The sequence below is a fragment of the Taudactylus pleione genome, unplaced genomic scaffold, assembly GCF_031769625.1.
Source record: "Taudactylus pleione unplaced genomic scaffold, aTauple2 ptg000147l, whole genome shotgun sequence".
Taxonomy (NCBI): domain Eukaryota; kingdom Metazoa; phylum Chordata; class Amphibia; order Anura; family Myobatrachidae; genus Taudactylus; species Taudactylus pleione.
Window position 1 is genome coordinate 3,947,007 of NW_028284549.1, and position 22,731 is coordinate 3,969,737.

General features: G+C 42.9%; 1 long non-coding RNA gene across 2 annotated transcripts in view; it reads right to left on the bottom strand.

The window, feature by feature from the left end:
- The window catches only part of LOC148522322 (uncharacterized), a 38,858-nt gene that overhangs the window by 12,739 nt on the left and 3,388 nt on the right, over positions 1-22,731 (bottom strand). Inside the window, exons 1-2 of one of the 2 annotated variants that reach the window (XR_015878761.1) lie at positions 3,572-3,587; positions 2,715-2,774 (exon numbers count right to left, since the gene is read on the bottom strand). The exons of the other annotated variant lie outside the window; for it this stretch is intronic. This is a non-coding gene — a long non-coding RNA (uncharacterized LOC148522322). Of the gene's footprint in view, positions 1-2,714; positions 2,775-3,571; positions 3,588-22,731 lie in introns of those variants that run through there. 2 annotated transcript variants of the gene reach the window in all.

The following is a 22,731-nucleotide window of genomic DNA, read 5'->3' on the forward strand; positions in this document are numbered from 1 at the left end:
TGTTTGGTTATTGTATATAGAATTTATACTGCTTCTGCCCATTTAATGGCTTGTACTGTACTTGTGAAAGATGAGACATGCCTTCCCAGGATGTGGGTTCCTCTACACTAATACGCTTTGTATTATAGGCGTACGGGTTGTTTACCCTTGCAGAACACGTTATTTCCTTCTCTATTCTTGACTGTAGGCCTGATTCAGTGGTGGGTAATATGCAGATGTTTGCATTGTTGAGCAATTTTTTTCTATACTGCACATGCATCAGGATTTGTACTGACAGTGGTCGCAGTGAGAATATGGACGCAGTGTGCGTTTGTGGGAGGTAACGGGGGTTGGCTAGTCACACGCATGTGTCACAAGAGTGTCATGGGTGTGTCAAAGCCAGTGACTGCATCTGTGTATGCATTTGCAGTGGCCCCAGCTGCATTATGAGCAAACAGGGATGCCACTAGTGAGGGAGGCACAGCAGGCTGCCCCCTTCGCCCGTATCAGGGCAGCGGCCCTCTACCTCATTGCTGTCTGCCTGTCTGGACTCCAGAGGTACTAGATTCGGACCGGCCAGCCCCTTTAAAAAAGGAGGTGGAGCCTAAGCAGTGACACAATCATGATGTTGTGATAAGTGGAGGCAGTGCAGCCTGCCGATGACTGTCACTGCTGGTTGGCTCTGCAGCTATAATGAACTGCAGAGCCCATGAAGCCAGCTTGGTAGATTCAGGTGAAGGCTTTGGTCACCAGAGATGGTGAAACATGGATCCCTATTATTATTATCACTTATTTATATAGCGCGCACACATTCCGCAGCGCTTTACAGAGGATATGTGGCCATTCACATCAGTCCCTGCCCCAGTGGAGCTTACAATCTATGTTCCATATCACATGCTCACACATAGTTAATTTGTGTTCGTAGCCAATTAGCCTACCGGTATATTTTTGGAGTGTGGGAGGAAACCGGAGTACCCGGAGGAAACCCACGCAAGCACAGGGAGAATATACAAACTCCACACAGTTAGTGCCGTGGTGGGAATCGAACCCACAACCTATCTGGTGGCATTAGCAGCCCTGATTAGAATGTAGCCTTACTGGAATTTCAATATTGCATATGTAAAGTATGCATTTAAGTAGCAGGCCTTATACTTATTAAATTATGTTATTATATTACTAGAGGCAACACAATGTATTATTTTTTATTGGGGGAGGTGGGCACATTAATGTTGTGTCTCTAGGGATGGCCTGACCCAAATCCATCTCTGACCCTGCACGTCGTGATGTCACGTGCCAGAGGCAGGAGGTGCCGGACCAGGGGGGCAGTTTTCCCAAACTCTACCGTTACAGTCCAGGGTTTAAGGATATCCAGGCTTGAGTACAGATGGTTAAATCATATTGACTGAGGCACTAATTAAGTCTCATGTGCAGATGGATCACCTTAAATCGAGAGAGAGAGATTCTCCTTAAAAAAAATGTCTTCAGCAACAATTGCTTATTATACTCCCATTTATTTAGATAATATCAACATTTTCAATGGTGTTTTCTATTTGAAGTGTTCATGTAAAATGGACTTTTCCAATGAAAAGCTGCCATACGGTTCTGAAGTAAGAGTCCGATTATCCGTTCCATTTCCAAACTGGTGTGCTTCAGCAGAAATCAGATCACACATGGTGCAGTCAGATTTTTAGACTCATCAGAAAATAAGATCTATAACTGTATTTTAGTTATTGGCAAAATGTTCTATTCCTATGTCTGTTTGCAGTAAGGCGAAGATTTAGGAGGAAAAACACCATATTTGGGAAAATACAGGTGTCATAAATAAAAACCTGCATATCCAAATTTGTCCTGCACATACAAACATTTAGGGGTTGATTCAAGGCAGCGTCGGGTTGTGTTGTGCGGTCTCTCCTCCCGGGTAAAGTGCCCGGCCCTATTCAATAACAGGCCCACCATCAACCTGTGAGCAACCCTGCAGCAGCCGGTAACGCTGGTTTCTGCTCGAACCTCCGGCTGGGAGGGGGGGTGAGAAGTTATTCATTTATTTTTTTTTTTAATAAAATGTACATTTTGAAAACCTGTTTATGTAAATATGAAATATTTCAATTATTATTTAAGTGAATCACACAATTTGTTGCTTTTTATGATAATCTGACTAAATAGGGAGTTTTCGTCTGTTGGAAAAGACTCCATGATATTCCCCACTCATGTTATTCTTCGATACACAGAAAAAGAAAAAAGTATGGTCATATGCTTAACGATGATTCACATAAACGTAAGACTGAAAATGATAAACCCTGTCATATTTATTGCATAGTTCCCTTGAACACCATGCTGCATAGAGTTCTGCTTTTTGTGACCGGATGACCTCGACCTGCCAGGCAATCGCAGAATTTTGTCACTAGCAGAATAGCGGGTGGTTACTCGTCCCTGAGTGGACTTACTCCTCCACCCTAATAGGTTCCCTCTCCCCGTCAGTAACTGCCTATTACTGACTCCTCCCACTGTGTAGCGAGCAGGTAACTCGAACCTGCCACCGCCAGTCTCCTACAAAGCCGCCTGGAACCGCTCGTTCTGCACAGGCTCCTATCACGGGAACCGGTTACTGCCTATTTCTAGGTATACGTGGACAAATAAATAAAATAAAATTAAATTTAGAGGGAATTAGCCTTTAAATAAAACCAGTCTATAGCACGCTAAACATTGAAATGGGGAATGTCACTACTGATCCTAACCTCTTTCCTGGAAGCTGCAGGAAAAGCAGGCATGCACGCAACACTTGGGAGAGGAGGCTCCTGGGAAAAAGAGACAGAGATTGATCAAGTATATCCTAGTAAACAATGCAATGCAAAAGTGTCTCCAGAGAGCCAGAACCCATACAGCAAGCAGCCCTAAAAACCCAAACCGTGACAACGGGGAAATTTGCATTATGCAAAGAACTGGGCTGTAAGAGTAATATATATATATATATATATATTTTTTTTTTAGGCCAGCACTCAGGGGTGTAGCTCCAGTTACAGCTCCGCACAATGACAGCTGGGTACAGAAAGAGTAAATGGGAGCAGAGGGAAGTTTATTCATTTCCATTACAGCGTGCGGTGTCAACTGCAAGCGTTGAGTTAGCTCTTCGGGGAGACATTGTTTCCTACAGAAAGCCAACAATTTCCCTTCTACAAAATCAGGTCAATGGTGGATGAAAGCTTCCTGCAGCCACAGCCTCTGGTGTCTATACAGAAACGATTCTCTCACTTTCTGTGTACGCTACAAATGTGAGAGAGGGAAACATGCAGAGCTCTGGATGAAGGCATCTTCTGCTATGGAAAAACAAACCACTTAAAGGGATAATACACTGAGGGTCATGTACGAAGCATATAACAGCAGCCCAAATGCACTTTTAGAGCCCAGCTCCTATTTTCCCTGCCCATCTATAGGTGTAGCTTTGCTGAAAAAGAATAATGAATAGGTGTTTTCCTTCTTAATTCTCCCATCATTTCCCATAAATATGCAGATTTAACCAGTGGCCCTGAGTAGGGGGTGTACAAGTGCAAAGTACCTGGGCCCAGGCCTGTGGATGGGCAAAATGTCATCTTACCACTGTCGGATCTCACAGTTTTTTTGGATTTGTCTTTAAAAGTCCCTCCTATGTGTTCGGCCACCATTTCACGCTGGAGATCCAATGGGGGAGGTAGTGTAGACAGGGCTATAGTGCTAGAGAGAAAAAAGGCTGGTTTAGCACTTGGCAGCAGAGCACAGTCACAGAGTGTCTGTGTGGTGTGGACTCAGGGCCTGATTCAGACCAGCCTGCAAGAGCTATGCACTCGCGAGCGGGTCGATGTTTGGCCACTGCGCATGCCGGAGCCGGCTCCGACGTGCGAATGCGCGAGACCCGGCTAGCAACGGGCGCTCCTTCGCTCCGGGTCTCGCACCAAAAGGGGGCGGCTGTCGATTTTGATCGACAGCTTGCACTGTTTCGGAGGTGGGCAGGGGGGGTGGCTGGCCAAACGAAGGCTTTCCCGACGGAACGCCTGCCATTTGGGGGCGGCCCCACTGACATCACGAGTGACGTCAGTGCTGAACTTCCAGCTCTATTAAGAGCCAGAAGCTCACTGGGGCTTGTAGGAACGAGACCCTACCGCAAGGGTATCGTCGCAAGCCCCAATGGTCGCGATGGTCGAGACCATCGCGACCATCACCTGGCCGCTCACAATAGCTGTGGGTGGTCACCAACAACTATGCAAGCGGCCCGGAGGCCGCACCAAAAAACCCCCAAAAAACCGCACTGATTCAGAGCGAGCGTTCTTTCAGAGCGTCCGGCTCTGAATCAGGCCCTCAGGGAGGCAGCTGTGTTGGCAGTCAGCACTTTGTGTTCATGCTGCCTGGTCACTGTTGGTCACCGATAATAAAATTAGAAGATAAAAATACATTTATTATTACCATTTGTGATGGTCACTGTTGGTCACCTGTAAACAAAAAAATAATAATAATAAAAAAAATTATATTGGTGGTCAATAGTTTAAAAAAATCTAGAAAATAAAACTTATTTAAGATTTGTGTTTTGTTTTTTTTGTCTAGACTAGCGAACGCCAGGCAGGCCTGTGATACAAGACTAACATATAGTAGCTTCAGGGTCACCATGTTATCTGCGCAGTGTGTCGCAGACAGTTTGTACGAAGTTATAAAAAAATCTAATCGTATTTTTCTTGTTTACAATAATTTGTGTCTTTCAGACTAGTAAATGCCAGACAAGCCTGTGATATGGGACTAATGCACAGTAGCTTCAGAGTGACCATGTTATCTGTGCAGTAATTCACAGAAAGTTTGTGCAAAGTTATAAAAAAAATCAAATCGTATTTTTCTTGTTTAAAATTGTTGTGCAGGCCTGTGGTACAAGAATAATGCACAGTAGCTTTGGGGTCACCGTGTTATTAATATCTACACAGTGTGTCAATATGGATCAGGAAGATCGATAGAACAGCAGGATTAGCAACCAAGTACTAGCGCTGCAGCTGCTACCAGTCATGAAGACGATACTAGTCCTTCAACATCATCTACTAAAGTGGGTGCTCAAGGGTATAGAGGGTTTAAGTCAGGACATCAGAAATCAAAAGAATATTGAATATAGCTAAAGAAAAACACCACCTCTAATAAAGGGAAAGTTGACTGCAGAAAAACATTAATTTGCCAACATGCCATTCACCACATGCAAAGAAAGGCTCAGGCGGCCTTTATTTCTGAGTGGTGGTTCTGCAACTGCTATCAGTCAGACACCTTCTTCTGCCACACAAAGCAATGCAAGAATCTCTCACTATTGTGCTAGAAGAGGTGTCAAAAAAATTAAAACGGGAAAGTCAGTGCTGAAAAAAAAAACCTAGGGTAGATGATCATACTCTGGGTTCTTCTGAAACATCACAAATCCCTGAGGATGTGTCCATGAGTGCTATGTGTGAGCTTGACCTGAGTTTGTACTCGTAGAGAAGCCTCCTTCCACCATTTCTGCACCATCTGCAAATGTGGGCATGAGCAGCACAAGTAAAGATGCTGACATAGAAATTGAGTATGCTACTGCAGAAATGTAACAGGGTGAGTGAGATTTGTGTGTAGATGACACCCTTAATGTGGATGTTGATTATGAGGATGCTGTTTGTGTAAGTCAGACACTAGTGGAAGCAGTTCTTGCCTGTGATAAGGAAAGGTAATTATTTTATCCAAATCCTGACAATTGTCTTGCCATCTTTAGCATTTTGAAAGCTACAGTAAGTAGAGGTAGGTACATTAACCATCTTTGAACCTCCTCCCTGTTAAGTAATTTACAGTGCTTTCGTGAATTTTTTATTTTGCAAAATCAGTAAATTGTGCTAAAACACTAACAACAAGCAGTCCAGCATCAGCAAGCTGCCTTTTCTCAGCTAGATCCCCAAACCTGCAATCTCCACTGCTAACAACTTCACCTAGCTAAGGCCGAGTCCTTCTCTATCTAGGATTCCTCAGAAGAATCCTTGAACGCTAAGCCTGCTGCTGGGGGTAGATCTGCATCTCAGAAGGGGACCAAGATCACTACTAGTAGTTTAAAAAAACAATTGACTGTTAAACAATCCTTTGCAAGAGGAAGCAAGTATGACAGCTGTCACCCAGTCGCACAGTGCATCACTGACGTCATGGTTATGCTAGTATTAGAACTACATCTAATATCCGCCATGAATGCATTGTGTTTTAAACAGTTAATTGTGGTCCTGTATCCCTGCTACCAAATTCCAACTCCATTTCATTTTACTAGAAAAGCAATTCCTAGTTTGTACAGGACGTAAAAAAAAACATAACTATTGGCCTACTAAATGTCATTGTACACATTGACTACTGAACCACAGATATGTGGACAAGCGGTACTGGGAAAATACAAGATTACATGACTGTGATAGCCAACTAGGTGGGTGTATCGCCTTCAGCAGCAGTAGGTAGCACAAAACTCATTCCCATGTAGGCAACTCTCCATATCACCGGCTTCACTAAGCGGCATACCAGTGTCAACCTCTTAGCAAAACTCAGGGATGTCATTACAAAATGGCTTACCCCGCTTGGACTCTCTTCAGGATTTGTGAGATCATTACAGCTGGAAAAATTTAAGACGTCCCATGTTTTGCTCACACAATCAATTTGGAGGTGCAGATTTTTTTTTTTTAAATGACAGGAGTGTGCTGTCTGTGGCCCGAAAAATTTCGGAACATTTTCACCATTCAGTAACTGCATGTAGAAGATTGCAGTGGTTGCAAGGAAAGTTAAATTTGCCCTGCCACCAACTGAAGCAAGAGGTAGTAACAAGGTGGAATTCTACCCTTTATATGCTTCAGTGAATGGAGGAACAGCAACAAGCCATGGAAACCTACACAACAAGCCATGATATAAGGAGAGGAGGGGGAATGTACCTTAGTCCAGGGCAGTGGAGAATACTTTTCATGTTGTGTAAAGTGCTGAAACCATTCGAAGTAGTCACCTGTGAAATGAGTTCAGACTCTGCCAGCTTGAGTCAGGTGATTCCCCTAATTAGACTTTTGTAAAAAGCAGCTTGAGACACTAAAGGAGGAGATAAAAAAAAGCGATTCTGCTAAGTATGTCAGACTTGTAGATCAAGTACTTTATTTGCTTCACCAGGATCCAAGAGTTGACAACATCTTGAAATTGGATCACTACATTTTGGCGACCCTGCTTGATCCTAGGTTTAAGTCATACATCATGTCTTCTTTCCAACTGACACAGATCGTAAGAGATGCAAATAGCTCCTGGTGAGCAAGTTGACAGCTGAAGTGGCACATGACACAACGTTCTCCAGCAACTGCCAGGAAAAACTGAGCTTTCCCAAGAGTCCCAATGGTGATGCGGATGAGTCAACACAACATTTTGACATCTGTTCTAAAAGAGAGTTGCCAAAAATTAGTGACACCTCTACCATAACACAATTTGATACGGTCACCATCCTGTCGAACCCGGATAATTGGCTGAGACAGGGTCGGTTTAAAATTAAATCTGCACAACGCCATTTTGCGACTTTGTGAATCTCGCCCACTATAAGTACATGCGGCGATGCTATTATTTAGCGTTGTGCGATTCCCACGAAATAGAAAGAAGTTAAAAGTCCTCATCATATAAATGCAGACAGTCACTAAAACATATAAAATGATCAACCCTGCAAAACATGTACCATGGTGTACTCCACAAACATGTAGTCGCACAACGTTAACTAGTGTCTTTTCAGAAAAACCCCTATATTTACACACTGCACACTTACATAAAAGGTTCCCTAGCATTAAAGTGTAATATTCAAGATTTACTCAGTATTATTAATGTTGCGAAATAAATGTAATTTGATATCTAAGGTTTAGTACATGGTAAGCAGACCCTGTTTGGTGTTGTACTGATCCACTGTGTTTTTGCAGATTTCCGGTACCATCGGTGAGAAGATCGCAACATGTGTCTGCAAACTATGGACCATAGAGAGTTAAACATTAAAATGTACTCTGTAGTGTAACCAGCTTAGATTTATTATGCAGCAAGAAAAGAACACAAAAGGCTGTTGGAGGCTGGATTGTGTCCATTCGAATTGACCTATGAACTATACTGTAACAGAAGAACCAGGAAGAAGAACCAATGGAATCATGCCAAACTGTTCTATTGTATTGCCTATCTCTGTAAGAGTATATATGTGGGCTCTCTAAACCTGGATGCCAGTCTGCTTGCTTTGCTGTTGACGGAGGTTTCTACTTGGTGCCGGTATCTGGGTCCAGAGCGCGTGCATATGTAACAATTGTACCTCGGGTCTGTATGATTTATTTGCACTAATTGTATTTAGATCACAGCGTGTAACCATCTGTTTTATATTGAATAACTTTTTGTGCTTTGGAACCACACTCAAAGTCTGAAAGCATTTATTTCTTGTGCGACTCAGAACGCTAAATAGCAACAATTTTAGAAAGTATAGGTAGGTAGGAATCGATAGTTGGGGGCTCGCAGTGTGAATCATGCTACCGGTCACTTGGTAACACTCGGTCAGCGATCTCTCAGCAAAAGGGTGGAGACACCATAGCAGAAGAATGCATTGTGCCTTCGAAAATCTGCTACCACTTTGTTGCTGAGAGTCCGCTACCCGTTATTATTGTGGCTTAAGGAGCACTGATTAGAATCCAGGGACAAAGGAGGAAAAAGTTTGTTTTCCTTCATTGATAGAGTTTTATGTTAAAAAGGGGAAGTCGCAAAATAGCGTAAGGGTAATAATACGTTTTGTGTAGTAGTCGCATTATTGTGTATGCGACTAGTCGCACAATAGCATATTATACGTATTTCCTGTATTGCTGCCACGTGTTTTGAACAAAGCCATTGAGAGTGATATTGATAGATAGCATTGTTGTAAATACCTTGATCAGTGTTGCCGTAGTCTGGGAAAACGTGTATTTTTCTGCGCAGGAAAAAGGTGTGTAACAGTGAATATTTGTTGGTAGGAGTAACATGTTCCCTAGGTAAGGGTATCGTAGGGCCCTTAAGTGCTAGGCGCCTGGTGTCGGCCTAGTGGCTCGGTAGTAGATGCCGCAGTCTATACACATAAGCAGGTGTAGTTGTTTTCTTTGTTGTAGGTATCGGCTCCCAGTGTGATTACAGTATTCAGTGATCAGTTATGGTTATTTGAGCATTGTAATTGAACCGCACAGTTTTGGCTAAATTGTGATAGTGAACTGAGTAGAGGGTGGACGAAATCACTGAAAAGGGTAGGTGTCATTGGAATGCCTACATGCTAGCAGTTGAAAGGTAGTCAAAAAGGGATTAGGTACGTGGAAGCAGTCTGGTTATTCTTCCATAGGTGTGTGGGCGCATCCTGTTAATATCGTCCACAGGTAAAGTGAAAGTATCTTGACTTTCTTTCACCAGTCTAAATCTCTATTGAAAAGCTTATGGTTCTCCCAGAATGGGAGCCAAGCAAACGGTAGAGATGTTAGATGATGTGCTGCTGTTGGAAGCACCGCTTGGGTCGGCACGGCATATTATGCATACTAGGTACGGTGCTTATGCGACTAAGTATTGTTATGTATGGTTTAAAATGATGATGAAGAGTGTTAGACCTTTCCCCAGAATTGGCAGCTTTGATAAGGAGGTATTGAACAATGTCCGAGATAGCATCTGTATGATGCGCTCTCGAATGAAAAAGATAAAGTATAACGAGTGTTTAAAGTTGTGGCAGCATGAGGGGGATGCGTGGCTTAAAGGTGTGCACGTGACTTAAACTAGCGTCACGAGCACAATACAGGAGAGTGCACATGCGGCGCTAAACTGCGGTGCGTGTGCACCACGAGATAGCGCACATGTGCAGCAAGGTAGCGTTGCGGAAGGTATTGCCAGTGTTTCACGTGCACCACCATCGCCCTATGCGGATGGGGGTGCAGGTACAGTCATTGTAAAAACCCATAAAAATGTAACAGGTAACTTGTACCCTCTCTTGAGTAATCACAAAGAAAATGTTTATGATGCGGATGATGAACCTGTTGTTATGTCTGCCATTTCCCATGCTGTACACATGTTAGATGCTCCATCACAACAAGCACAAGTGGTGGCCCCATCTTCATCAGTGATAGTACAGGAAGTGTTAACATCCACTGCACTCGTAGAGGAAGTTGTTAACCACATACGTAGCAGACATAGACTCAATCCCCACCCAGGTAACAAGGTCAAAAGTAGCAGTGTGGCCGGTCTGTGTCCCATCCGGACAATAACTGTTCCGAATGGAAATGCGGATGCGAACGGTGTAGAGCCCACAAGGGAGGTAGCAATGCATTGTCCTTGGACAAGAGTGGAGCTAAATTCCATAATGAATGATTTCCCTGATCCTAAAAAGGAATTAGCCAAAGATTTTTTAAAAATTTGGGTAGTGCTCACGAGCCAACCAATAAAGACTGGCGAGTGGTGTTAAGGGCTTGTTTTCCACACAATACCGGCGTGAAAAAGTTTATCACGGATTGCATATTGGATGGAGATGGTCCCTTAACAGACGAAAGTAACCAAGTTAACATTACCCGCATAATAACTCCATTGGGTGTATTTTTTCCAGTAGTAGTTAACTGGAGTAAAATTTTCACCATAAAACAAAAAGAGAGTGAATCTGCAGAGGATTATTGTACCCAAGCTCTGCAGGCTATCACCCAGTACACTGGGATAGAGGATATTAAAGATAGCACTCATCACAGGGGAATGATCATCTTGGTACTTATGGATGGTCTAAAAGACAATCTAAAGACCCGAGTACAGACCTCACTACCTGGCTGGAGAGGAGTTACTGTAGACACACTCATAGAATCCAGTATTGAACATGATAAAAACATCCTCAAAAAGAGAGAGACCCAGAACGAGAAGCTACTGGATGTTAGTATTCAAGCTGTAGAAGGAATGACTGCAAAACATGACAGCCAACAGACACACATGCACCTGCACAGTTACACGTCCTCACCAATCCTGCACCACCGCCAACACAACCCTACCCCACTTATCACACACAGCCACAAAACCCATACTATCCACAACCACCATATTACCCTCAAAATCCTTATCCACACCCGCAATCTTTCCCTACCGCTCAACCCACACAGCAACCCTTTCACCCACCTCACTCACGAATGTGCTTCAACTGCAACCAAGTGGGACATGTAAGTAGGAACTGTAAGGTGAAGAAGGTAGGACCCTCTAACCAGGGAGTACCTGGATATCCTCATAAGGGATATACACAGAGTACAGGAAATTTCCAACAGTCACCAGCTCCAATTGTGGCCTTAAATGCTATATTGGAGAGTGAGAGTCAAGGCTAGGGGTCAGGTCATACCTGTAGTCTACAGATAGTCAAGTTAACGGGAAGTACTAGGGAAGAACCGGTAATGATGGTTGATGTAGCTGGTACTAAATATCCTTTTCTTGTAGACACAGGGGTGACCAGATCAGTGATAAAATCTCCAGCTAATTTACTGGTGACCAGCGAGACAGTACCAGCAATGGGTGTAACGGGTAAAGTGCAACATTATCCTTTCACCAAATCCAGAGGTCACAATCGGGCCATTGCATACCAGGCATTCTTTCCTCCTGGCAGCAGCGGCTCCTACTAACCTACTGGGAAGGGATTTGTTATGTAAAATGGGATGTGTCATATATTGTACCCCTGATGGTATATTTCTAAATATCCCAGAGAGAGTTGCGCATGAGGTGAGGGATATGTTGGACACTCCCCAAAGGATAATGTATCACTCTACCGGTTCAGGTAAAAATCCATCTCAGGTAGATCAAATGTTATCCCAAATTCCAGATTCACTTTGGACCAAGGATGGACAGGACACTGGATTAATGGCAAATGTAGCTCCCGTAATGGTAAATCTAAAAAGTGGTAGGCAAGCTCCAAAAATTCCCCAGTACCCATTAAAACAGGAGGTAGAGTTAGGGGTTTATCCCATAATTTAGCGATTATTACAGCAGGGAATTTTAGTCCGTACAGCAAGTGTAGCCAACAGTCCCATCTTTCCTGTGAAGAAGAGTGGTGGGAGGGTTATAGTACAAGACCTTAGAGGGGTTAATAAGGTGGTAGAGAGCCAATTTCCCGTAGTGCCAAATCCAGCTGTCATTCTTATGCCTTTTCCACCAAATGCAACCCATTTCACTGTCATTGACCTCTGTTCTGCTTTCTTCTCTGTACCTCTTCATCCTAACTGTCAGTACCTATTCGCTTTTACATACAGGAGTGTACACTACACATGGACACGATTGCCCCAGGGTTTCATAGACAGCCCCAGTATCTTCTCCCAGGTCTTACATGACTGTTTACAATGTTTTCAACCTGCCAATGGATCTGTTCTAATACTATATGTAGACGATTGGGAATACCTGATTATGAAAAACCTTTTGATTTGTATTGTACGGAAGCTGGTGGTTGTGCAGCAGGTGTCCTCACACAAAAACATGGTGATGCCAGTGGGCCCGTAGCATACTACAGTGCACAATTGGACACTGTGGCAAGATCACTCCCAACGTGTTTAAGAAGTGTAGCAGCAACTGCTCTATTGGTCAGTAAGAGTGAGGATGTGGTACTAGGCCATGATATGATTGTCTATACTCTCCATGCTGTATCTGCTTTGCTAAACTCTGCCCAAACCAGACATGTCTTCTCAGCTAGATTCACAAAAAGGGAACTAGCCTTAATAGCACCTGCAAACATCACCATCAAAAGATGCAGTACATTAAACCCAGCTACGTATTTACCATATGTGCAACGTGATGCACAAAGGGTGGAGAGAGGTGAGTCGCTGGTGAGAGGTGAGTTCTGCAGGTATATTGATGCACATGATTGTATGGAATATCTGAATCAAACCTTTACTGCAAGACCTGACATACAGGATACACCTTTAGAAAATGTAGATGTGACATTGTACACGGATGGGAGTTGTCATAGACAAACTGACACTGGAGAGTTATGTACAGGTTATGCTGTGGTAAATGATGAGGTTGTTACAGAGGCCGAACCTTTAGGCCCACCACACTCGGCCCAAGTGGCGGAACTGGTGGCACTAAAGAGAGTGTGTGAATTAGCAGAAGGTAAATCTGCTAATATCTACACTGACTCTAGGTACGCCTTCAGGGTAGTACACGATTTCGGCGCTCTATGGCGTCTGAGAAAGTTTATAACAGCAGCAGGTACACCAATTGCACATTCCAGACATATAAAAGGACTATTGACAGCAATCCAATTGCTTAAGACAGTGGCGGTAATTAAGTGTAAAGCCCATACATGTGAGGATGATCCGGTGTCACTGGGCAACAACAGGGCAGACAAAGCTGCAAAATGGGCAGCAGGGTTAAAAATTAATGTACCAACTGAAGAAATGATGACTTTTCAAACGAATGATATGCTGAAATTAATTGAGATGCAAAATTTGTGATCCATTCAGGAAAAGGCAGTCTGGAGGTCCAATGGATGTGGGCCACATCTGGACTCTGGAGAGATGGACAAGGTAAGCCAGTGGCTCCCAAGGTGTACTACCCAAGCCTGGCTGAGGCAGCGCACGGTCTGGCTCACCTGGGAAAGCAAGGTATGTGCAAATTGGTGATAGAATACTGGTGTGCACCAGGTTTTTCTTCTCAAGCGGAAAAGAGAGCAATGTCCTGTCTGACCTGCTTGAGGAAAAACATTGGGAAAACGATCCCTACCGAACCATCCAACATTCCTCTGACCGACGGACCTTTTCAGGTAATACAAATTGATTTCATCCAATTACCACCCTGCCGGAATCTCAAGTATTTATTAGTGTGCACTGATGTATTTTATAATTGGGTTGAGGCATACCCAGCTGCCACTAATACTGCTGCGTTTACTGCCAATAAAATTGTTCAGGAGTTTGTATGCAGATACGGTATCCCTAGAATTATTGAAAGTGATAGGGGTACTCATTTCACAGGTGATGTTTCCAAAATATGTGTAAGCTGATGGGTATTAATAGTCAACTCCATACCCCCTACCGACCGCAAGCCAGTGCCAAGGTTGAGAGGATGAACGGGACTATTAAAAACAAATTGAGTAAAATCATGTCGGAAACTGGACTGGGTTGGCCAGAAGCACTACCACTTGTCTTTCATAGTATCAGGACAACTCGAAGAACCCCCTCTCAATCTGTCCCCCTTTGAAATACTGTTTGGTAGACAACCTCATTTGATTATAAGTCCGCAGGAACTCTTGAAAGGTAACAACGCGGTAACAATGACTAAACAGTTAAAACAGCAGCAGCAGAACTGAAATTTTTGTCACATGATATGCCTGAAACAAACTGTCATGATGTTGAACCTGGAGAATTTGTTATGATCAGAAATTTCTTGCGTTCAGGTTGTTTGACTGATTGGTGGAAAGTCCGTATCAGGTGTTGCGGACAAGTACAACTTCATTGAAAGTGGCGGAGAGAGATACCTGGGTCCATTCCACTCACTGTAAGAAGGTTAACCAACCGGTGGAGATACAAGGCGGAGACAAGGCAGATAACGTGGACCTGTCGATCGCGAGCTTGTTCCGGGAGGGTTAAAAGGTTGCAGTGAGATATCTGAGTTAAAGAAATTTGTAGATCCTTGCTACGGCAATGGACTGGTCTACTGTGTTCATTTTTGTATTTTCTTCCAGAGTTTCCATCATCCTGGTTTGTTCAGGGATTTCTGGTTTCTGTGATGGGGGACCGATAGAGGAGATGGGAGCTAATGGCAGTATTGATGGAGTGGAGTCGAGAGGAGGAGTGCTATGCCAATCAGGGGAGTGTCTGACCAATCTTTTTTTTTTTTTTTTTTAACTCTTTTTATTGAGCAAATCACATAAGAACAGTACATTCCAAAAAAACAAAAATAAAATACCCCACATAACATACTTTTATAATTGGAACTGTACTATTTCAGAACAATAAAATAATATAATGGTAGATTTTCTCAGTATAATAAAAGAAAGAATATAGAAGTAAGAAAAGTATCTTGCTGCAACGGTGTGGCTATCCGTTTAAAATGTCTGACCAATCTTAGTACAGTCATTTTTAAGAGATCTGCTATTCTGGATACTCGGAGACAGTGTGAAGGTCTATCGTCTGAGGATTATTGCATGTGTGAGTTCTGTGGGTCCGTAATTGATGAGAGATGCATCCAACGGTGTCAACCTAAGTATAACCAGTATTGGGGTGGGTATCCTTTAGAGGATTATCACACCATGGAGGGCAAAATTTTAAACCAAACAGACTGTTGGGTGTGCTCTCACGTTCCCCAAGGACAGCATAATGTAGGATTAGTGCCATTCCCATTAAATGTCTCTGAGGTTTTAGAATCACAAAGAGGGCATGCACTAGATAAAAAATATCTTAAGTCCAAACCACCTCATTGTAAACTCCACCAGTACCAAGTAGATAAATCACTTTTATGTTTAAACATCACCAACTCCAATGAACCAGGAAGTTGGGAGGTGACTGGGAATAACCAGACGATGACCTTCTCACTAAGAGCTGATCGTAAGCCTATGAATTATGAACTGTTACGCACTATTAGGTCAGGTGGAAGACACTTCCGGTATAAATATACACTAAGTTCCACCAAAGAAATGATTGGTAGGGAATCGGTGTGAAATACCGCCGGCGGGATGGGCGGCGGTTCGATTCCCGGCAGCGCCTGGCCGACAAAAGCAGAGTTCCCGGCAGCGGAAGCCCGACAGCACCGGAAATCGCGATCGTTGCTAAGGTAAGTATAAACTAACCTAACCCCCTAACCTCACCCCCAAGTGCCTAACCCTAACCCCCCCTTCCCTGCAGCCTAAACCTAAGTCTCCCGGTGGTGCCTAACCCTCCCGCGGGGGTGCCTAACCCTAAGTCCCCCCCGCGGCTGTCTGCTCGCGGCACCTGGCATCCCTTCGATTGGGATGCCGGGCGCCTGTCTCCCGGCGTCGAGTAAATGACAGGCGTCTAGATATAGACGCCGGCATTTTACCCTCGCCGGATATGACAGTCGGGAAGCCGGCTGTCGGTATTAAGGCAGCCGGTTTCCCGATTGTATACCATTGGTAGGGTGCCAGAAGGATATTGTACCAAGATATTACAACGAGAAACTTGTATGAGTCAAATGGGAGAACCTGAAGTAGGATCACTTGCCAGGGAAATGTCTGCGACGATAATGATGTTTACTATTCCTTATGTTCTCCCCGATGATGTATATTTTATATGTGGAAGGAAAGCGTATAAGTGGCTCTCTCCAAGTTCCGAAGGTTTGTGTTACTTGGGAAGAGTAGTTCCAGAAGTTATGACCCTTACACATAGTGAAATGCTTGGTATTCATAAAAACACACCATCACCATATCTTCACACACAGTATGAACACAGAGACAAAAGAAATATGATACCTGGTGACGTACATAAAGCCACACAGTTAATTAGTGAAACTGGCTTTCAAGTTTTGGTAGCATTGGATCCCATCAGGATCGCTCGGGGTACACTAAATTTTAGATATATCCAAGATCTTACTAAATTAATAGATAATATCACCAAGATGTATGATGACACTTTAGGTATACAGGTAGGGAGTTGCAAGCTTACAAGAAAGAACTGGTGCAACACAGATTAGTCTTAAATTATTTAACAGCTGTCACTGGAGGGTATTGCGTAACTTTGGCCACCCAATTTGGAGTAAAGTGTTGCACTTACATTACAAATGATACAAGTGACCCCAAGGAGGTGATAGACCGGAAGATGGATGAAATTCTGCAGCTGAAATGGGAATTTCGGAAGAACCATAATGCTTCAGTGGCCGAAGTAGACGAGAAGGTAGAGGAATGGGTTTCATGGTTGAACCCAGTAAAATGGTTCTCAGATCTAGGAGAGTGGGTCCAGGAAATGATTGCGAGCATAGGTAAACTCCTGATCCTCATACTGGTTGTCATCATAGTAATTGGCTTATGTGTCAGGTGTGTTCCTACTGTGTTGAAGTGTGGAAAATGTAAAGATAAGGTGAACTGAAAAAATGAAATTATGATGGTGGTCAGTAGTAACAATATGAATACTGAGGTAAATGTAGGACTGCATTACAACCCTGAACTAGAAGGTACCATCATATGATGTATAAGATTTAGACATGCATAAAAATATGTTATTAAAATGTTATTTTAAAACATCTTAAATATTGAAAGTCCCTATTCCCCCTCAAGACTTCCTTTATAGGATTGGTGCATCCCGACATCTTTCCCATGATCTCCCAAGATCCGCGGTGCGCATATAAGGGTAGTTTTATGTCCCCTCCTAGAGACACATTATTGATGGATTAAGAACCACCTTGTGCCATCCCATAAATCAACATTAAATAATACATCATAATGTAAGCTAAAATTAATTTTAAAAATCAGAGAATGTTGTTTGCTATCAAGGGTGGACTGTCGAAGCCGGATAATTGGCTGAGACAGGATCGGTTTAAAATTAAATCTGCACGACACCATTTTGCGAATGGCCGCCCAGTGCCATTTTAGTGAATCTCGCCCATTATAAGTACATACGGCGATGCTATTATTTAGCTTTGTGCGATTTCCACCAAGTTAAAAGTCCTCATCATATAAATACAGTCACTAAAACATATAAAATGATCAACCCTGCAAAACACGTACCATGGTGTACTCCACAAACACGTAGTCGCACAACGCTAACTAGCATCTTTTCCCAAAACCCCAATATTTACACACTGCACACTTACATAAAAGGTTCCCTAGCATTAAAGTGTAATATTCAAGGTTTACTTAGTATTATTAATGTTGTGAAATAAATGTAATTTGATATCTAAGGTTTAGTACATGGTAAGCAGACCCTGTTTGGTGTTGTACTGATCCACTGTGTTTTTGCAGATTTCCGGTACCATCGGTGAGAGGATTGCAACATGTGTCTAACTCTCTATGGTCCATAGTTTGCAAACATTAAAATGTACTCTGTAATGTAACCAGCTTAGATTTATTATGCAGCGGGAGAAAGGACACAAAAGGCTGTTGGAGGCTGGATTGTGTCCATTCGAATTGACCTATGAACTATACTGTAACAGAAGAACCAGGAAGAACCAATGGAATCATGCCAAACTGTTCTATATTTATGTTCTGTTATATATGTGGGCTCTCTAAACCTGGATGCCAGTCTGCTTGCTTTGTTGTTGACGGAGGTTTCTACTTGATGCCGGTATCTGGGTCCAGAGCGCATGCGTATGTAACGACTGTACCTTGTCTGTATGATTTATTTGCGCTAATTGTATTTAGATCACAGCGTGTAACCATCTGTTTTTATATTGAATAATAACTTTTTGTGCTTTGGAACCACACTCAAAGTCTGAAAGCATTTATTTCTTGTGCGACTCAGAACGTTAAATAGCGACAAGTTTAGAAGGTATAGGTAGGTAGGAATCAATAATCCATAGAATGGTGGAGGATTATTTTAATGATAGTGTACACATAGAGATGTCAGACAGTCCCTTTGACTACTGGGAGGAAAAAAAAGGCAATTTGGAGGCCCTTGTACAAACTGGCTTTGCTTTACTTAAGCTGCCCACCCTCCAGTACTCAGAAACAGTTTTCAGTACAGTCGGAAACCTTGTCAGTGATCGGCGTAGGAGGCTACTTCCTCAAAATGTGGAAAAGATGTTCAACAAAATGAAATATAAATTCCATGAGGAAGACCTTTACCGCCAAGTACGTCAAAGCACAGAGACTTCGGTAAAGGTGGATTCCAGTGGGGATAAATTAATATTGTGTGAAGATGACATACAAACTGATGAGAGTAGGGATGATGATAATGATATCTTGCCACTGTAGAGATCATTGGACATTACTGTTAGCTTAGCTGTCTTAAGCCCATCATTAACTACAACACTGTTAGCTGCTCTAATCCTATCATTCATTGACAACACTGTTAGCTGCTCTAATCCTATCATTCATTGACAACACGGTTAGCTGCCCTAATCCTATCATTCATTGACAACACTGTTAGCTGCCCTAATCCTATCATTCATTGACAACACTGTTAGCTGCCCATTGGAAGCTTCTTTTGTGGGGGCCAAAACGAACCAATCACTTTGGCCACAAAAGTGTCAGTCCCTGTTGTTGAAGTGATTGGTTTATTAAACTGTGCATGATCTTTTTAATATACAACATAAGGGTGGGTGGGAGGGGATTAGACCTACATTCGGCATCCTGGCTGATGAAATCTCGGTGCTGTTGCTGTAATGCCACTACCCAGCCAGATACTGGCACCGGAATACCGACAGTCATGGTGATGCCGGAATCCCAACAGCTGGGATGTCGATCGTAAGTATAGGGGGGCTGGTTAGGTCATAGCTATGGGGGGCAGGGGTCTATGGGGAGGGTTAGGGATAGTCTAGGGGAGGCTAGGTACCCCCGGGGGTGGGTTGGGCACCACTGGGGGGGTGAGGGTTAGGTTTAGGCATTAACGGGGAGGGTTATGGTGCAGGAACAGAAGGTTAGAGTAAGGTTTACCATACTTGCAGGACCCTTGTCAGGATCCTGAGCATTGGGATGCCGCTGCTATTGCCAGCAGGCATCTCAACTGCCGGGATTTCATACCGATTCCGGTGGGAGAGTCCAAGGACAATTCCATCTTACAGCACTTTTCATCATGGGCTTTACCAAGATTGTGCGTGTTTGACAAGCAGTGTACTGTATATTACTGCACTTTACTGGGGCATTTATGTTCGTATCTTGCAATGCCATCCATCATCAGCTTCTCATCCAGGCATATAGGTCCCATTTCATGCACCTTCTCAGCAGATGCAGACTAGTATCATTATTAGCCTTAAATCCTGATGCATGTCTCTGGTCTGGTTACACTCCCTAATTGCCGAAAACTATCTGCAAATAAATTCTCTGAGCTTTTTTTTAAATTTATTATTATTTACTGTTAGCAGATTTGTTGAGTGGGGAATGGTTGTCCTAAATAATAATAAAAAGCTCCGAATTTATTTGAAGATAGTCTTCGGCAATTAGGGAATGTAACCAAACCATAGACGTGCAGTGAGGGTAGGCAGAGCCTCCCCTGACAGACTGCAGAGTTTTTACTAAATATTATTAGAATAATAGAAAGAAGATATTTAGAATTTATATATATCTTCTTTGTATTATTCAGATTATTTTTATAGGCAAAACTGGAAATACAGGGAGAGGCGAGAGATGAGGCAGTAAGAGCTCAGCTTCTCCTCTGATCGCTCAGACACTGTCTGGAGCTGGGCCATGAAGCAGCCAATAAAACACACAGAAAAAGAGCTAAAGGAGGCATGCCTCACTGTGAGGGGGTGTGCCTTGAACTCTGATGCACACCTCTGACGATCAGGTGAACAGCCCAGGAAGTACTCAGGCATCGGAGCTCAGCAGCAGCAGCACTGAGGAGGGAAACAAAATTGGCATATGCAAGCAGAAGAAACACACAAAGGAGAAAAAAGGTGAGGAGGGTCTGCTGATAGGGGGAGATCTGTGTGTGTGTGTGTGAGGGAAATCTTTTATGCTAGGGCGAGATGTGGGGGGGTGGGGTGTGTGTAGATCTGTTCATGTGGGGCAGGTTCATATATATGTGTGTACATCTGGCTCTGATACTAGCCAGTGCCTCCCCCATATAGATTATATACAGTGGTGGCCAAAATTGCGGACACTTTTTGAAAAAAATTTTTTTTTCAACTTCGAATGCTTATAAAACCTGTTACACTTCATGCAGTGCAATGATTCATATATCAAATGAAAGGAAATTTAATGCTGAATTCAACACAATAAACAGAGGTCAAATATTTGCATTACAATGGAAGTTATGCAGTGAAATCAACACTTAGGGTGAAAATCAGCTCCCTGCAACACTGCATGGACATGCAAAAAGGGGTTCAAGGAGAATTGCATACAGGTGCTGTGCTGCTGTCTTGAAAAATAAAGGATACCCAACGAAATACTGATAGGACAGTAACATCATAAGTACACAGGGATTTTAACCCTAAGTGTTGTTTTCACAGCATAACTTCCCTTGTAATGCAAATATTTGACCTATGTTTATTGTGTTGAATTCAGCATTAAATTTCCTTTCATTTGATATATGAATCATTGCACTGCAGGAAGTGAAACAGTTTTTATAAGCATTCGAAGTTGATAAACATTCAAATTTCAAAATGTGTCCGCAATTTTGGCCACCAGTGTATCTATATTTATTAATGAATTTTTTTTTTAGGAGGAAGAAGAGGAAGTAATTCTAGACATTGAACTCAGAATCGGAAGATTTGACAAGAACACAGAACAACTTGTCAAAATTCTTCCAATTAGTAAAAATTCCAGCTGGGGGGCCTGAAGTATTGACAAACCATGTAGGAGACTGGGGCACATTGTTTATATCACTGAACACCTGCGTTTCTTACTCTCTAACCCACCATTATTACCTTCTCAATCATTCTACAGTCCTTTTATGCAGTTCTCTAACAAAATGTACATTTTGATTGCATAGCAATTTAGATTCATTTTCCCATGTTTCTGCAATTCCTTTTCTATCTAAGAGTTTGTTTTTAAGTCGCTAATTGTGAATAATTACAGACACCTTTTTCTTACACCCACCTCCACGCAGCATCTTTACCAGAAACTCAAGAAGATAAAACGGACCGGATATGATAAGCGTGGTCTGACAGCGGTACTGAGTATAATTTGGTGCAGATATTCACCAGGGGCGATATGGACTTTTCTGCTGGCCCCATCCAGGACACCAGAAATGGTCGGCCTGAAGAGGCAGGTGAAAAAGAGGCATGAGGCAGCGAAGGTCTATGTTTTCATCCATGGCTGGTTTTGTGTTAGATGTTATTCTTGGGAATGACAGGGACATTTATATCAACAGTTACAGCTTCACAAAGCCCATGTCCAAATTTTGAAACGTTGGTGTGTAAAAAGTTAAATGCCCATTCGTCCCCTGAAGTGTATCAGGCTGCCTGTCACTGATCTACACAATCCTTAATAGCGCATAATGCGTGGCAGTAAAATTTTTTTGTCAGGAGCTGCCACAGTCAGTGTTGTATGTGGCGCTACCCAAACATTTGTTTAGGACTCATGCCTCTCTCAGTAGATTAGCCCAGCCTTGATTCTGATGGTTCTGGAGTACTGCATGCAGGTTGTAGTGGATTCCATCTAGTGGATGCACAGGCATTACCAACTAACAATACTGTAAGTGCTTATAGTGAAACTTGACCTAGCAGTCAGTGCTAGGTGATTGTTATGGGTAACAGCTCCGCGTTGACCCTACAACCATATGTGAAATCATTTTCTAACCACTGGCTAATCCTAGATTACTCTCCTGCTTTCTCCTAATAATGATATTACTGTATACCAACTCAATCTTCCTTCGACCTTGCTCTTCCCATCTCCTTTGCCTGCTTGCTTTGTCACTCAGTACTGAGTGCCTTTCTACCGGGGTCTGATATGTAAAGAGGAAACAAATCATGGTTGACTGTCACATTATTGGTTTGGTTACACTAAAGGCACACATCCACTAAACGACAGGCAAAAGACTGCACGATTACGACAGTGTAATCATGCAGACGTTTGTCTGTGATGTGTCTACACTGAACGAGCAGTCGTTCAATGAAGGCACATTAATCATCTGGAAACATGCTAAACCTGACAATATCGTCAGGTTGTACAGCAAGTTTGCCCGATGATAGATGTCTAAAAGACCTGTGGGA